This window comes from Xyrauchen texanus, chromosome 26 (genome assembly GCF_025860055.1).
Source record: "Xyrauchen texanus isolate HMW12.3.18 chromosome 26, RBS_HiC_50CHRs, whole genome shotgun sequence".
NCBI lineage: Eukaryota > Metazoa > Chordata > Actinopteri > Cypriniformes > Catostomidae > Xyrauchen > Xyrauchen texanus.
Window position 1 is genome coordinate 20,597,282 of NC_068301.1, and position 18,858 is coordinate 20,616,139.

The window sequence follows — 18,858 nt, forward strand, 5'->3', positions numbered from 1 at the left end:
CAAATTAATTTATTTCCAAAACCCCAAACTGTTCTGAATTCCCTCTCATAAATTAGGTTTTGTAAAGGCAAATGGAAATGTACATGTCATCCATTATATTATTTATTTACTTCATATTTTTTTATTTTAGATTAAAAAAAAATTATGTATTAAAAACTGCTCAATTATTTATAGAAATTTGCAAGGCTAGAATATAAAAAAGTGTGAGGTAACACCAAAGCCTTGCTCTGATTATTTAAAATGTTGTTGCATTGTCTATGTGAATGAGATCAGGTGAGAGTCAATTTGCCTCTGTCAAACCAGGCTAATCGGCTTCTGAGGCTAAATACATAGTCTCTAATCACAACCTCTCCACTGTCTTCATTGAAGTGCATAAAAACAGTTACAACCATGTTTAAGAAAATCACATTAAGGGGCAGAAATCTGCATGTAATCCCTTGTTTTCCATCCTTTTTACTTGTGTTGCTGTTGTGTCACTCATTGCCAAATTTCATTCATTTAGTAATCCACTATGCAAACACATTCTCTAAACCAGCGTATTACCATGCGATCCTTATACAATAAGTGTTTATCTTAATGATGTGCATTAAATCCTCAATCCACTTTTAAAGCAGACCTTTAAAAAGATAAACCACCTAGCTAAAATGACCAGCTCTGAATTTCCATGCTGGTCTAGAGTGGTCTATGCTGGTTAGTGCTGTTTTGCTGCTGGTCCAGCTGGTTCAGCAGGACATTCATATCTATATGTTCAACTGGCAGCAACTGTTGAGGCAGTTTAATGTTTGTTCTTAGCTAGATATATAATGACTGTATTGCTCCTGTTTGGTGTCATTACTTGCAAGGGTATTATAATAGGCAGAGTAACATTACAATTTCATATAACACAAAGCAAATTATTGTCCTGCAACCAAATATGTTGCTATTGTCTTACAGACAATTCTCTGAACTGGATCCATTCAAACACATGGACAGCCTTGACAGGCTCAGATTCAGCCTCTCTGAGTTCCTGTGTGTCCCACGGGTGTACTGTCAGGCCTGGTTGCACTGATCTCACGTCTGTGTCACCGGTCCTGTTACTGTATGCATGTCAGCCTCTGGGATCCTCTGGGAAAGCCCATTGTTTCCCTTCCTCTTGCTATCGGATACTTTGAATGGTACAATGATCAAGCAAAATAATCAACTGCCTTTCTTTTAGACAGCCCTCCTCAATAGAAGAAAATAAACTTATGGTAATGAAGCCTTATCATGGGCAATTCAGATGTGAGAGTGATGGGGTCTGCATGCCAGTCAAGCCGAATCACCCAACACAAGCCCTACCGTTGCAATGAGGTGCTGACAGCCAATTGTCTGAGCTCCAAAAGATTCTAATGCTCAGGGTTTCAATGCTTCAAACCTCCCAAAACACCTCCTGTCCTCTGAGCAGTGAGACTATGCTACTCACTGCTGTATTAATTCAGAAACACTGCTTTTGTACTGTAGATCCATTTGCACAACATTGGCAAAATAGTTGTGGTGAGAGAGGGCGCCATTGCCCTACATATTTGTAACTGGTCAGTAAAGGTTTTTGGTTTGAAAGAACTTGGCTAGCCTGCACAAAGCCAAGACCTGAACCCCAAAGAACACCTTTGGGATGAGTTGGAATACAAACTATGAGCCAGACCCCATCATCCAAAATCAGTGTCTTACCTCACTGATGCTCTTGTTTCTGAATGGGAGCAAATCCCTGCAGCCATGTTACAACATCTAGTGGAAGGCCTCGACAGAAGAGTGAAAGTGGACCACCTCCCTATTAATACCAATGGCTTTACAATCAAATGTTAACACTTTATAATACAGTCCCATTGGTTAACATTAGTTATTAGGTATAATGAACTAACAATGAACAATTTTCTTTTTACAGCATTATTAATTCAAATTTTTAATTCTCTCATCATTTACTCACCCTCATGCCATCCCAGATCTGTATGACTTTATCTGCTGAACACAAACAAATATTTTTAGAAAACAAATCACAGCTATGTAGGTCCATACAATGCAAGAGAATGGCGGTTGAATGTCCAAAAAGCACATAAAAGCAGCATAAAATTAATCCATACAACTCCAGTGGTTAAATCCATATCTTCAGAAGCGATATAAAAAGGTGTTAGTGAGATACTGATCAATATTTTAGTCCTTTTTTACTATAAATTCTGCTCCTTTCCCACTAAGTAGCAATATGCACAAAGAATGAGGATCGGCAAAAAACAAAAGAAGAATGTGAAAGGGAAAGTGGAGATTTATAGTAAAGTTGACTTCAATATTGATCAATTTCTCACTCAAACCTTTGATATCACTTCTGAAGATATGGATTTAACAACTTACCTCATATAGATTACTTTTATGCTGTCTTTATGTGCTTTTTGGACCTTCAAATTTCTGGCCACCATCCACTTTCATTGTTGAGATATTTAAAAAAAAATCTTAATTTGCATTGAGCAGAAGAAAGAAAGTCATACACATCTAGGTTGGCATTAGGGTGAGTAAATGATTAACTAATTTTAATTTTCAGGTCATTTATTCCTTTAACTAATGTTAACAAATGAAATCTTTTCGTAAAGTGTTAACAATCAAATACTCAACAAACACATATGGGTTTAGTTTTCAAGTGTCTTTTGACCATGTAATGTATATGCTGTAATTCTATTAAAACTCATTATCTTAAATGGTAGTTTAGACCCAGATAGATGTACATCTTCAAGATGTCTTTTTTAGATCTTTTCATCTGGAAAGCATCACAATCTAATTAACTGCTAAACATCTTAAAAAGATCAGATTTATAAACATTCAAAATCATAAACACCTTTATGACATCTGCTGGGTGATGTACGTGTGTTATCTTTGAAATAAAAGATAATAATGCAACAAAAATAAGCAACAAGACAACAAAATGATCAGAAAGCAAATATTTATTGAAATGCTGTACATATTTGTCCTGAAGTTCATTGGACAGCGTATACCTAGTTGTTTTTTTTACCCAAACTCCTTATACACATCACAAAGGTCCGTTTCTAGCATCTATTTTCTAGCCGTGTCTTAGCAACCACATAGCAATGCACTAAAAACCACTCAAAACATCTTAGCAACCACAGAGCAACATTCTAGCAAGCACTACTAATAATGAAATGTCCAATTATATTGCTTGTGGTGACTCTGAAACAGAGTCCCCAGCCCTGTGATTAGTTCTATTGTGTAATACCTACTGTTTCCTGTAAATTCATACACACTCCAAGTCCTTTCTAATTTGAACCCCTTATATGTAGAACTGTCCCTGGACCCCTCTCACAGGCTGCACCTGGATCAGTTAAGTGCAACTCAATAGGGCCGTCACACTCCTGTTAATTCTTTGATGAACTGGAGCAATTGTGGGTTTTACGGCCGCTGGAATGAGCTCTGAGCATCGGCAGGACAGGAGAGGGGCAAGCAACTCCTCATAAACAAGCCTCTTTTTGACAGATCGGCCAATTCATTCAAACGCAGCGGCACCATTAACAGCTCTTGTAAAACCACCAGTGACCTTTAACTATATCTCCATGCACGATGCGGCCACCATCTGTAGATGATTATTATAGATGTGTCAGGATTCTTTTAAAGAGGCTGCTTTATCTATTGTTGCAAAATTATTGAGCTCTCCTTACCTAAAAGTTATGTTGTTTTGGACAAAGGTGAATGCGCTGTGTTACTAGGATAAAGGGAAATGTTAGCGTATTAGAGCATTTGGTTTTATCTATCAGTTCTCTGGAATTTACAAAGCATAGGTTACTTTTTCTTTCCTGCCATCCTTTATTTTTCTGGGAACCCACTGAAAACCATGACCTCAACTCCAGATGATACTATATGTTGAGTTGGTCTTTTTCTGATATCAATGTTTTGCCTTGTGTGATTACCTGCATCCGTCTCGACTCCCAAGCTGTAGTGTAGTGTTAATCAGCTTGCTGAAGAGAATGAGAAGTCTGGTCAAATACATCCATCCCAGTGGGGGTTCTCGTGAATGTTTCGTGGTGGCTGGTGAGTCATTCAATATAGAAACCTTACTCACCTCCACCATGTTGATTACATCTCCTCACAAGCAGAGACTCCAGTATCAGGTAAGCTTATTAAGTTTCTATTATTCCGTCTGTTGTGTCTCTTAGCTCTGAGAAGCCTTAATGTTGAAGCTGTTAGTTTAACTGTATTTCCCAGCTGAAACTTTGCAGTAGTAATCCAAGTGATCATTGAAAGAGAGACAATGCCAATGACTTCAAAGTGATCGCACATTGACTGACATGCGCTGACACAATGCATGTCAAACGTAACTGGATCATAACACAAAAATGGTCTTTTATCTCCACCTGCTGGCTAACATATTTTAATGTCACATGGAGAAATGAAAAGACACACATCTAGCTCTTTTACACATCCGTGCTGCTCTTACACTTTAGTTTAGAATACCACAAACACAAGCGGAGTGATACAAACAGTGAAGCATCTGAGTGCTGATGGTGTGAGACATCAATACTCATGGAACGTCTCTCGTCCTATCAGATTCGAGAACTGGAACTCACTGTTGTATAAAGGCTAACATGCCATATTCACGCACAATTCAACATGATCACTTTCAAATATTGCAACATGATCGCTTGCAAATATGTAGCCTGAAATAGACCCCAAGCTCCTGAATAACTGATGAGCCCCTTGTGGCTCTACGGATGGCACGCTGCAAAAGCAACCTCTGAGAACACATATTCTGGTCCCATGGAAACCAGGAAGTAAACATGTTCACATGATCAGTGATGAGTGTGATTCCAAGGTTACATTTTCACTCTAAAATTCAATTTTTACTCTACAGATGGATAGGTTTAGGTTTGGGGTATGGGTTAGGAGGTAGAGTAAATAAAATATGCATTCATTTTCGAATAAAAATACAAATAGCTTTTAGCTAATACAAATAGCACCCTGTGGACATTTCACCCACATTTATTTTGTCAACGTATGTGAGTACACTAGCATAGACAGGGCTTCAAAGTTTCAAGACGAAATGCCACAAACCGCCAATTTTGATTTCATGGTGTTGACTGAAATAGTCAGTATGACAAGTGTAAATGGATGTTACAGCAAAGTCTTCTAGGAAATGAGGAGAAGACTGCATTGCGCTCACCTCCCCTATAAACGCCAGTGTGGTTTGAGCCATTTACTGCATAGCAGGAGGGAGGCACAGTTTTTGAATCACCCTCAGCATTTCTGCTTTCTGTTACACTTTAGCAGAGCCCATAAAGTCAAACACAATTAGACACGGGAGAAGAACTTCTGTCTTCCCATATCACCAAACTGGCAAATCACTGTGACAGAGCCGGAGAGAAGGCTGGATAAGCCAATTACAGGTGGCTGGCCAGCAAACCCACCCTGTGGGAAAAAATGTTAGATTCCTTTTTTAAATGTTCTTTTTATCTCTTTTTCTCGTTCTGTCTCTCAGTTTCTTATCTTTCTTTTCATACATACACTCGCTCACAAACAACATATCATTCTGGATAAAAAAATTAGCAAAATTATTGGGATGGAGGAGGGAGCTTCAGTAAAATGGCAACGGTCCTGCTCCAAAGTACTATTCGAGTTATCCATCACATCTGGAAGCTTTTTGGGTGATGTAGGCCCTTTTCCCTTCAGGAGCCAATCAGGAGGTCTATTTTTAGCGAAAGCTAACACAGCGGACTTCTAAGTGGCAGATGGTATTTGGGGGGAGTGGGGTGCAATTTACAGTAAACAGATTATTTATCCTTGGCAGGTCATGGGGAGCGCTAGAACACCATGGCCATTTAATAATAGAACATTCCAGAAAATATTGAGGAATTGGGAAACATTTGAACAGCTCACCTGTCATATTATAGACGACTGTAAGTGTAACGCATTTCAACAAGGTGGAAAATGTTTGCCTGTGGGCCAATTACCGATGTACGTTCATGTCTTACTTAGCAGTGTACTTACAATCTGGAAATAAGGACAACGACTCCGACATGAAGGTTTACTTTGACAAATATGATGTCAATATTAGACCCCCCCCCCCCCCCTCCGAATGAAATATTCTCCTCACAGAGAAACATCTTAATGGATGACAAGGAGGGAGTGCATGAGAGGAAAATAGTGCTGTATACGGCACACGTGCAGAATGCATTAGGTCTGGCATTTGCAACACATTGTGAGCTCAGCAGGATAGCATCTCTGCATAAAGTGAGTGCCTCTCAGCCTAAAGATAAGCAGCTGCATACAATAAGGGGAATACAATATAAAAATGATTTGCTTGTTTCGGTTGAATTAGAATGTATTTTTGCCTAAAATGCTTTTCCAATTCAAATAAAGTTTAAAAAAACGGATTAAAAAAAAATTTGACAATTGAATTTTAATTTTGACTATTCAACTTTAAACTACAGTGGTCCCAATTTAACCATCCTAATAACAATAAGATTGGACTCCACTTTTGGGATTTTATTCTATTTAGATCTTTTTACCTGTAAATTTGTCAATTACTTAATTAATTTGCATGTACCTTAACTTCACATCAGTAAAAATCTACACTTCCATAAGTTACATGTAGAAAATATGAGAATGTGTCATGTATTGGGGGCAGGTTGCTGACATCGGGTGAGAAAAAGAACAATTACACAAATTTGAAAATCATGTCATTACAATAATAGCCAGTAGATGGCTGCAGAGATTGTGTGGTCTGATTATAACTTAATTATTGATTTTCTTTTTTGATATTTTGATTAGATTATCACAAGTAGTGCATTTGCATATATATTTAGACACATTTCTAAACTATTATTTGTCTAAGTTTATCTTTTTTTTTAATGTTTAAAATTTCTCTATTTGCAATAGTGTGGCATTACTGTATGATTCTGACCATGGTGATACAAAGATAAGACATAGCATAAGCATTTTGTTACCAATAATTTATTTTACAGTAAATATCAAAATGTAGTAACTCAATAAATTAAATTAGTTAACTGTTTCTTTGCTTCCATAAGAGAAAGATGCAGTGTTTTGACTGGAAGGTGTGGCTCCCACACCGAAGCGTATGTTTTTTAAATTTAATATAACTATTTATGTGTGTGTGTGTGTGTGTGTGTGTGTGTGTGTGTGTGTGTGTGTGTGTGTGTGTGTGTGTGTGTGTGTGTGTAATGATTAAATAATTATAAATAGTTATATTAAATAAAAAAAATTATAATACAGGTAATTAAAAGGTATTACAACAATTGACACACAAGTAAAGTATTAAAAAAGACAGCTTTTGGATCACCTTGGTTGCACTGCGTCATAAACGTACCATTTTTAGGTCGCTGTTCCAAGTTAAACAAAGTTTCAAACTTAGAAAAACTTGAGAACCCTGCTTTCGGATTTGCACTCCATCAAGCTGTGTTTGATCGCACAGAATTAACGCATTAAATTGACAGCCCTAATATATTCAGTATATGCTTCAGAATATAATAGTGTTTTATATCATGGAAAACAATTTATGGACACTTTCTAATTGTTAAATGTTAGAGAAAATGTTCATTTAAAGTGATGAACTACACAATTCCAATTATTGGATGACTTCAATTGTCCACTGAAAATCACGTCCAGCTGGTTAAAATATTTGCAAAAAATCCTTAGGAAAGGTTAATTCTGTAAAGAAATATTTAAATAAAGGTCCAACATTTGGCTGCAGATGCTAATTAGTTTGATATTTTATATCTAATGCAATGCCACTCTGACATTTTTATGTGTGACTTACTGTAAGTGTCCAATTACTTTTTGATCTATTTTTGCAATATTACATTTTATGATGCAGATTTTTATTTGAAAGGTTTTAAAAAGTCACTTGTTCTCTTGAAGGGAGTTGCCACCTTGAGCTGTTACTACTGTGTCAGCAGTGGCCTAAAGGAGGTGAAGGTGTGGCATTATGAAGCGCTGAGACGCAGTGGCAGAAGACAGTGTCCTTGCTTTTAGTAGAAATATGGACACAGGTATTGTGAGTGTCTTGAGAGATGATTGGTTTATGAACCACTAGGAAAAAATATTTTCTGCCTGAGGTGGTGATGGCCAGTCCAACAGCCAGTGATAGACCATCATCAATGACTCATCACAAGGTCAGTAATACACTTTTGGATCAGCTCTGCACAAAATGTGTTTTTGTCTGTGTATTAGGGCTGTCAGTTGATTAAACATTTAAATTATATGAATTATATGATATGAAAATTAATAAATCAAATGAAACACAATTAATCACTGTGGAGCGGAGGGGGGCGGGGCCAGTCGGAATATCGCACGCCCGGTCCCCAATCAGCCTGATGAGGCGCGCGAGGGATAAAGGCGGCCGGTGACGATGGTTCGAGAGAGAGAGAATTACGGGCATGTCCGTCATGTGTGTGTTTGTTTATGCTTTTGGTTTGAGTTTAATTAAATTATCATTTATGTTGACAAGCCGGTTCTCGCCTCCTTCTTGCCCATCCTTTAACTGTTTTACAATCACAAAGATACATAATTACTGAGAAAAGCCCCTTAAAAAAGATTTAAATATTTAGTATTGTGGCATAAATGTAAAAATTTACTAAACGTTACAAAAAATATTTAGAAGTCAATATATTGTGTTTCATTTCAATATCATTGAACATACGCTCTAGCCATTCATTTTGTTGTCAATCTGAGATACTGTAGACTTAGGGGCGTTCACACAGGACACATTCTTGCATTCTTGCAATTTTTCATTTACGATTAAACAGTAAATTCAATGTTGTTTATCAAGGCAATAAGGAATTGATATGTATTATCCTTTAAATGGTGTGTACTGTCATAAGAGCTAATGCATTTGAGATGAGCAGTCTGTAAAGACAGGATAGAGGACATGAAGGGGCACAGGGAGTTATAGGACGCCATGCTGGGTCCATCTAAATTACACAGTCCATAAAACTGTAATAGGGAGACGATCAGTAGCTTATAACAGTAAGACTTTGCAGGGTATTTACCTTTTTATATGGGCGTAAATTTTACAAGGACCAAGGGCAGTGGAAACCTTACTGCCTTGAATGAGAACAGTACAAGTGACTCAGAAATAGAGCCAGGGTCATACACATGTGACTGAATATAGTGAAAGAGATGGAAAGAGAACAGGAGTGATACTTAAGCAAATTCTACAGTTGAGAAAAACAATAATGGTTAATTTATAATATTAATTTCATATGTTGTCAACGTTACAGGTTCTGAATCTAAATTTAAACCTTTTCTAATATTCTAATTGATTAGCTCATTGATTTCCTAAACATAAAATCAATCACCTCGGATCTGTACTTTTGTAGTTAATTAGATATTTAAAAGCTGCCTCTTATTAGTATATTGGTGAAGTCAGTGATCATTCAAAAAATGACTTTATGGGTCATTTCTAGACCTTTCCTGTGTCCTTATCCATGATGTCATTGATTCATAATGTCATATTTATTATCTTACCTGTGAAGGCAATATTTCATTAATAATATTCATACTAATCTAGTCATGGTGTCATCATGTTAACAACAATTTATGTATAATAGTGGTCATTAAACTAAAAACCACATTTGGTGTTGTCAGGGATGAAATGATCAATTACCTTAACAATGGCCACAAAATTAACATTATTGGTTTCCCGGTCAATGACCTTAAAAGTGGCTTTGTTGTAACCTCAATTGTGACCTCATTGATTAACTCATATTAAACTCATCTGTGCCTCTGTCAAAATATTTTACATTAATCAATTTTGGAGATGAAAGTATTCACATACCTGATTTTTCTTAACAGATTTTGGCACATCACTCAAGAGGAACATGTCTCATACAACACTGACATTTAACTGACATGTTCAGGCACGCCAACGGGATATTTGTTGGGCAAATGCTAAATGTAAATGCACATAATGTTCCCCTAATGATGCCACCTACAACTAACAAAAGTAAAGCACTGAGATGACTCAGTGTACTTCAGAGAGCAAACATGCTGCTTTTTCACTGCGTGCAATACATTGCCTAGGAGGACTAAACAGTTTCTGGATGGCAGTCTTACATAGCCAAATATTTGACCATCGGCATTATTGACTATTGCTTATTCTCACCAAGAACTGCTCATTTACTGATGTTTTAAACAAACAAACACAATTTGTTTTGTTGTTCTGTATTGTTTAGGCTGTGGGTTTGTCTGAAATAGTTGATACCACAAAAATAGAAGCTTGCAGTCATTTGCGAGCCCTGTCAGCAGGGGGCAGTCCTCAACAATCCTCATAAGCAGTGTAGCCACAGAATAGCCGCGTTTCCACTATCGGGCCAAATGATTGTGTCCATGAGCCAGTTGCATTTCCACTGTCACTTCTGGGGCTTCATCGTGCCTCCTCTGGGCTTCCTCTGTGCCAATGGCCAATTTGCTTTTGCCCGCTAATTACCCTTGGGCCAAAGATGGCCAACTGGGAATTGAGACAGGGTAAGTGTCAAAGGCAGAGTTTTGCTGAGTCAGGTCTTGCTTTTACCAAGCAAAGAACAAATTAAATAATTAAATTGCATCTTCAGTCTCCACCGGTCCCTAGAGTCTGGTAACTCAGCTTGAGCTTCCCTCTTGCTTGTGAAATGGGCGGGGTGTTTAACACTGGCACCAGGGCAGCATATTAAAGGTGAGATCTGAGACAATTGGCCCGGGCTGACCAGTTGATAGCCCTGGCTTGCACTGTCCCATTAGTGGAAACATGACTTTCGGTAACAAAGGGGTGAGTCAAGAACGGAACAGTCCGAATGCCAAAGTTTCACGATACTCACATTTGCGGTCACCTAGGTTAGGGTTAGGGTTAGATTTAGGGGAAGGGTTAGGTTTAGGGGTGGGTTTAGGGTGTAGGGGCTCTGTGGGACTCCAAAAAACATAATAAAAACAACGTGTTAACATCGCATGCGACTCTCGCATGACTTTCAGCTTCCGGAAGATTACCTTTTAGACATGACCATGAGACAGGACACGTTCCTGACAGCTGGACAAAACAACAGAATGCAGGTATCGTGAGATGCGACTTTCAAGGTTTCAACTACTTTTAATTTGATACAGCATCCTAAAAACAAGGTGTTTGTTACCTTGTAAACCAGTTAGATTCTTTAAAAGCATCCATCTGATGCATATTTAAAATGTTTTTGCACAACATTATTCTTAGTAAACTTTAATATAAAATGAAATAAAGTCTACTTAACTTCATGAGTGAGTAAATTTAACTTAAACATTTTAGTAGATACAGTAACTTTTACTTACCTGTATCCTTGATAAATGTTTTCCTTTGATACACTTTGATTAACTAAATTACCAGCAATGGAAATACGATGCAGACCTCAACACTTGGTGCACTAAACACGATGATGGTGACAGTCAACAAGACAATTGTTATTATTTTTTGGATCATGAATGGGTAATATTGAGTAGAAAATAAACTTCAGACTGCACAAAACAAGAAGTTACCAAATGTAATAACAAAATTAACAATAAAAACATGCTGGGAACACCAGCTTCGAAAAGCTAAGTAAAATATTCTTATTTTATATACCAGTGAAATTTACTAAAATTAGCAAATAAGTATGACAATCTTTTCTACTTAAGGATTGATACATGATGAACCACTGTAAAGATAAATATTTTACCTATAAGCTAAATCATTCATTTTTACATGTTTAAATGTAAAACGACTTATTCAATGTAGGGAGTACTTGAACTTTTCTGGTATATTTACTTTACCGTGAACATTTTTTTTTTTGTGTATATAGGCAGAACGCAAGAATGCATACTGTGAGAACAGTAGAGATTGGGGAACTCTGTTGCAAAATGTGATTACTTTTGACTTTAGGCAGAGGTGGGTAGTAACACACTACATTTACTCCGTTACATTTACTCGAGTATATTTTTTGGGGAAAAATACTTTTAGAGTAGGTTTAAAAGTGGGTACTTTTTACTCTCACTCAAGTCCATTTCTTATGAAATTTTTTTAACGTTTACTTCTTTACAATGGGTGGCATTACTGTCATTACATTACTGGGTTACATTTAAATTAATGTGTAATTTATTGAGAGATTATTGAATGGGACTTTTATGAGTGGAAGTTCACACTGCTGCAGTCGCTGAGCTGGTGTCACAGACTGTCACTCAATCACTGTATCAGTATCAAACTCTTCAAAGTGAAACACTTTCTTCGCTCCACACAGTGAAAAAAATAATATTTTCGTCATGCAATGCACTCATTTAACACCAAGACAAGCTGATATATCAAGATTAAAATCACAGCTTCAATTTAAGGCATCACGCTGAGGTAAGTTATGGCTCTAATTCTAACGCGGGCTTTTCTGTGTAATGTGATGGTCATTTTCAGGGTGATTCTGTAACTGAGCTCTTTTGACATCAGTTTTTAAGTGTACATTTTTAAATCAGTGCAGCAATATATCAGTGTGCTTTGTCTCGCATCTCATAAGCAGTATTTATGCATTTACTCTGCACCCTCGTGGGGGTACTGGAAACTATCGCAGCTACTTCAGGCGTATTAACTATATAAATCCATGTAAATCACTTGAGAGAAGGAAGCAGTTCCCAGCTCATACGTCTTCCCCGTAGTGGATTGTGCAATATTAACCATTGTCGAATGTACATCAAATGTACACTTGAAATTAGAGTGCACTGTGGATAAGAATGAGTGAACAAAAGTAGGGAACGATTGGCTCACTCAGAATTCAGACACTCTTACAAAATAGTGGACACTCGAAATAGTGTACTATATAGTGGATAGGGGGTGGTTTCAGACACAGCAAGTGTTCCGCAACTGGAGTTGGTGCCCTACGTAGTCTACGTACTCTGCATTTAGAGAGTAGCTGTTCTGCTGTACAGAACTGATGATCTAAATACTTACGACACTGAAAACGGTTACTACACTCAAATAAGAATACACAAAGCTATGAAATCCTTGAAGATGAAGAGAAAAAAAAGACATAGGAAGAAAGGAAAGAAAACATGTAAACGTTCATCCTCTTTGTCTTATGCAACCATTAATGAGTGTGGTTTTGACATGACTTACAAAAGTTGTTGATGTTGATAACCCTGTAAAAAAACAGAAGATAAATAAATTCCTGTTTTTTTTCATAGCTAATATTAGAATAACATACCCAGTCACCTAACACAAGTTAACCAATGCCCAGCCAAATCTGATAGGAATAAAAAATGAATATTCTGTTATCATTCTTTCACAATGAGCACATTTACATGCACACCAATATGCTGATTACTCCCCAAAATCAGCTTCTTTTTTTTTATAAATCTGACAAAGCAAGAAAACCGTGTTTACATGAGATTTGAAATAATCATTTTATTCTCTCCTTTTGACCTCAGACCATGAAGAGACATACGTTCAACACATGCACACACTGGATAAGCCGGTGAGAACATGGGTAAAGGTGTTTTCATGAAATGCGAAATGGGCAAAAATCTACCAGTATCAAATGGTTTATTCTTACGGGGTTTATAGCGTTTAAATGACCACACGCATTGTCTGCTAATTAAGCATAATCGGTGTAAGACTGTGCATGTAAACACGCTCATTGTTTCAAATCCGTATGACTTTCTCTCTTCTGTGCAACACAAAAGATGATATCAGGCAGAATGCTTGCCTCAAACACTATTCACTTTTATTATATCTTCTTTCAATTCAATAAAAGTCAGTCTCTAACATTCATCCTAATTTCTCCATTTGTGTTCCATGAAAGAAAGAAAGCGAAAAGGGTTTGGAACGACATATGGTTGAGTAAACAATAACAAAATTCATATTTTTTTGGGGTGATCTCATTAACAAAAGATATATTAAAATAATGAAACATGACAATAATTATCTTAACCAACTGAAAAATATCCCAAATTAACTAAAGAGCCTTGCATTAAATTCAACATGGAAATGGTAATCTTACAGATAGTCAATCTAACAAGGCAACAATTACATGATATCTCTAAAACCCTTTCAGTGCTGTCACATCTGCTTCATTACCGATATATTCTTGTTAAAAGTTGCAAGATTGAATAAAATCCCTACAAGCCTTTAAGAACAGAAAATCACATTACATTTTACACTGTCATCTTTGATACAACATTTCCCACATGCAGTTTGAAATAAGAGTTATTAACATGTCTAACTCCAGTGTGTCAGGAACCCTTTTAAGACCCCCCTGTCCTTATGACTATGTGTAGAACGAGGTGTTGAGCGGTACAGATTAGCACCCTGTGAACATTCTCTCAGAATAGAGTACTCTCAGAGTACATTAAGAGCTAGAAAATGACTATGTCACAGCACTACATAGTCTTGAAAAGGTCATCCACACAGCTCTCAGATACCAAGGTGATGTTATTTTAAGTATTATCCGGAGCAATTAAAACTCAAGGAGTGAAAGACTGTGGATATTCAGAGTGCCGATCGAAATGTCGAGCTGTCTCATAGGTGACTCTTTACTGTCTTAATTCCCTCAGCAAACAGGAGTAATATTAGAAGCTGGCAGAGATTTAAAATTATGTTGCATAGGAGTGGATCGGGGGCTGGCAGTGCAAGGATTAGCTTGATTAGGAGTTGACAGGTAATTTGAATGTGGAAACTTTGTTTGTTTGTGTAAAGGAAAAATGGATGGAATGACTTTCAGATTAATTATTTTCAGAACCCCCCCCCACCCCCCACTTTACTTCTGCAGAACACAAAATGCGATATTTTAAAGAATGTTGCAATAGGCGATTTCCAAAATGGCAGTTGGCAGTGCCTTACTTTAAAACTTAAAATAAGTCTTGGGAACCCTGTCTCTGGTCTGTGGTTTGTCCCTCCTCGGACCACTGTCTGTAGGTACCACTGGACCACAGCTGACTGGGAGCCCCCCACAAGCCTTGCCATTTCAGAGAAGCTCTGAATCTGTCATCTGGCCATAACAATTTGGTCACTCAGGTCTTTACTCCAGCACATTTCTCCTGCATTCAGCATGTTGACTACGAGAAACGTAAGGGCAGCGTTGTTCTAGCGGGAAGACTAGCAGCTGTACATCATCGCACCATTAGCTAGATAACTCCTAGTCAATCACATGTGAGCCATTGCTTTACAAGTCTGCTCACAATCTATCACATTGCTGTTTCAGTGTGCTAACACGGCACATATATATATATGTGTATATTTGTATTCAATATGCCGAGTTTACACTACACGATTTTAGACCTGATTTTCCACTTGCCAAAAGTTAAAGGAGATTGCCGACAAAAGCCAGAAATCAGAGGCAAATCGGTGCTCGCTCCCATGAGTGACAATGCTTCACAGATGCCCGAGAGATATTTAGCAGGTTAAATATCTAGACCTGTCTGAGACTCCAAGTACTGCAGTGTGAAATATGTTATGATGCTTCAACCACAGCAGCTCCCTGAACCCAGTTTTATCATGTATCTATGTGTGTGGTGAGCACAATAATAGAGTTTCTCTTCTTTATCTTCTTTATTATTTATCAGAATAAAATCACAAACATGTCCTTGTCAAGCACACATCACCAGCAGGCAGCTACCAGCGTTCATAGCAAAATTATTTATTTACCACCAACTTTCTCTGCAGAACAGACAATCCTTGCTGCCTGCATCTCCCCAACCATTCTCTCCTCCATGTACTTTTTCACTGCAAATCAGCGCACAAACAACTTGGATCGTAAGCTGCTTGCAGACCTCCATTTTTAGAGGGAAGAACTCCAGCCTAGCGTGAGAGCTCCTGTCTCAGGTGTGATCTTTTGCACTTTCCTGTGTCACTTCTCGCATGTGTTTTGTTGTGAAATGTATTTTGGAGACCAGACAGTTACTGGGAATACAAATGAAATCCCCAGTAACGTGACCCTCTGTCGCCAATCCCTCAAGTAATGTGCAAACAACAGCAACAAGATACACAATTATAGACAGACAGTTGTGTAATGTGAACAGTACAGCAATCCGACGACTTTGAATGTCTTATAGTGTGTTGGAGACATTAGAGGAAATATTAAAAAATGAACATTTAAAGGTACACAATTGGTCCTTAGGGTACAATTATGTCCCCAAACGCGTTAAAAACTAGAGGTCTAAAAAAGTCCCCTTGAGAGTACCATCTTTTTGACAGCCCTTGTACTTTATAAAGTACATCTTATTCTGAGAATGTACCTGAATTTCTTCAGAGGGTGCTTTTATTTCTGTAAATATGACATTTTATTACATGCAGATGGCATTTTTCAAGTTCTTATTAACGTTATTCTGAACATCTGGGTTGCTGAGCAAAGCTTTCCTTCACAGAGCATGAAGTCACCACCTCTTTGTTATGCAGAAGTTGTAATCAGATTGTGTAAGGGGGTATGGGGGGTCTTGAACGAGTGGGCCACTCTGACATTAGCACACCCGCTGCCATTATTACAACCTTAATGACACACTCCGCATGCTGCATGCTGGGAGCCCAGCTTCAGGGGGTCCATCTCAAATGGCTGGAGGAGCCAGCGACTTGTCATCAATGTGCATCAATCGCCGGCGCAACACGAAATCCTTCCTCTTCAAAACCTAAAAAAAAGCACAAAAAAAAAGAGAAGGAAACGGAGCCCTTCAGATAATGTCTTTCATGGTTCAGTGGCCTTACAGGGGATTCTCCTGCATGGCCCTGAAATGGGCAAATTAATAGATGCTTTGGAACAAATTGGAATTACACCCCTCGATGCATTAATGTCAGAATGCAAGCCAGATTCTTTGACAGGGCGAGGGGAGGAGAAGCTTTGAGAGGCAATGAGATACTAAGATAAAACGGCATTTATGCTCTTTTCTCGCCCCTGTGGTGTGAGGGAATGGTTAAATGACAAGTGCACTGTGAATAAAGGACACAACAGCGCTCGATAAAGACAATGTTCTGTGTATGCCCATCGGCAAGCTTCACTGAACCCATGAGAAACACATTTCAGAACACATCTATCATTTGAGTAATGAAAGTAATGTTTTCATTATCAAATTACACAGAGCAATATTTTATACTATCTGAGAAAAGTCTTCAATCCCAGACAATGACTCTTTAAAGGGATAGTTCACCTAAAAATAAAAATTCATATGACTTACTTTCTTCTGTGAAACACAAAGGAGATGCTAGGCAGAATGTTAACATCAGTACCCATTCACTTAGACCAGAGTGTGTCTGCTGTGTGCATCTTTCATTTACCTTTTTGATTTGTAGCTAGTAGCACATATAAACAAGCACAATAAATAAATAAATACATTCCTAAAAATTATATTCCTAAAAACATGTGGACAGTGGGACTAAACTGTGAAATTTTAAATAGTACCAAGCTATAGAAAGTCTTTTTCATTAAAATGTTTCCAGGAGTTTTGGTTATTCATGTTTTTGAGATATCATCAGATATGAGCATAATTCTGATTCAAAGTATCATCTGGAATACCAGAACCATATTGTACAGAGATAAATATAAATATATATATATACAGGGTTGGGGAGTAATGAAATATATGTAACGAGATTAAGTATTTAAAATACAAAATATAAGTAAATGTATTCCACTACAGTTACAATTTAAATAATTGGTATTTAGAATACAGTTACATTCAAAAATGATTTTGATTACTGAAGATTACTTTGCTGTCGATAAAAGTTATTTATTGTCATTTGTTTCATTTAATATTTAGTCCTGTCAGATGGAAAACATTTATATATGTACTGTAAATGATGCGATCCAAAGTGAATTTGAACAGCGGTGAAACACTTTCTTTTGATGTGTTACATTCATCAGAGCAGACAGAGAAGTACATTTGAAGTAAGTTTGGAGCAGAACAAATAGAATTAAACCTTGTGTAAATTGTCAGCTTTACGATAAACTAAAATGCTATGTGACCAGACACAATCATATTTTTTATCAAGAAAATTCATGTTGGATCATAATTTCTTTCCTATTAGGGCAAAATCATATTCTTAATAATACGTTTTGTGTCTTCTACCAGTGCTGAAGAAGTAATCCAAAGTATTTAGAATATGTTGCTGATCTTGAGTAATCTAACAGAATACGTTACAAATAAAATTTTACATCATGTATTCTGTAATGGAATACATTTCAAAAGTAACCCTCCCTACCCTGTATTATATATATATATATATATATATATATATATATATATATATATATATATATATATATATATATATAAAAATATGTGGGTTTTTTTATGTAGCAAAATGACACAGATGTGTTAATGTTGAATGTTAATGAAAATAACTAACGTGATTTTAGTTTTTTGTTTTACTTTTGGGGGAATAATGTCCCAAAAGTCCACATATGTGGACATCATGTTTATCAGCATGCTGATAAAAATTTACTTTATGGTATTGTGTCACGTGACTCGTTTAGAGAGTTAAATTAATTAAAATTATGCATTACATATAGGAAAGCCAAAATACAATGTCCACGCATGTGGACGAGTGGTCGCACAAGGTTAATGAATAGTAAAAAGATGTATTGTAAGTGAATTGTGACTAAAGAAGTAAATATTCTTCATAACATCTCCTTCTGTGGTCCATGGAAGAAAACAAGTCATACTGATTTAGAACAACGTGAGGGTGTATAAATAACAGAATTATTATTATTTTTATTTTTTTTCTTTAAAACATTTAAGTGCTTATTGATTAACATGTTCAAATAGTTACTGTTGCGTTTAACAATAATCATAGAAAAAATTGCAACCAAAAAAAAATAAATCACAAGTAATTGTTTATTACAAATGTGACATTTTTTTAAGTACCTAAATACAAACTCTTCTTGA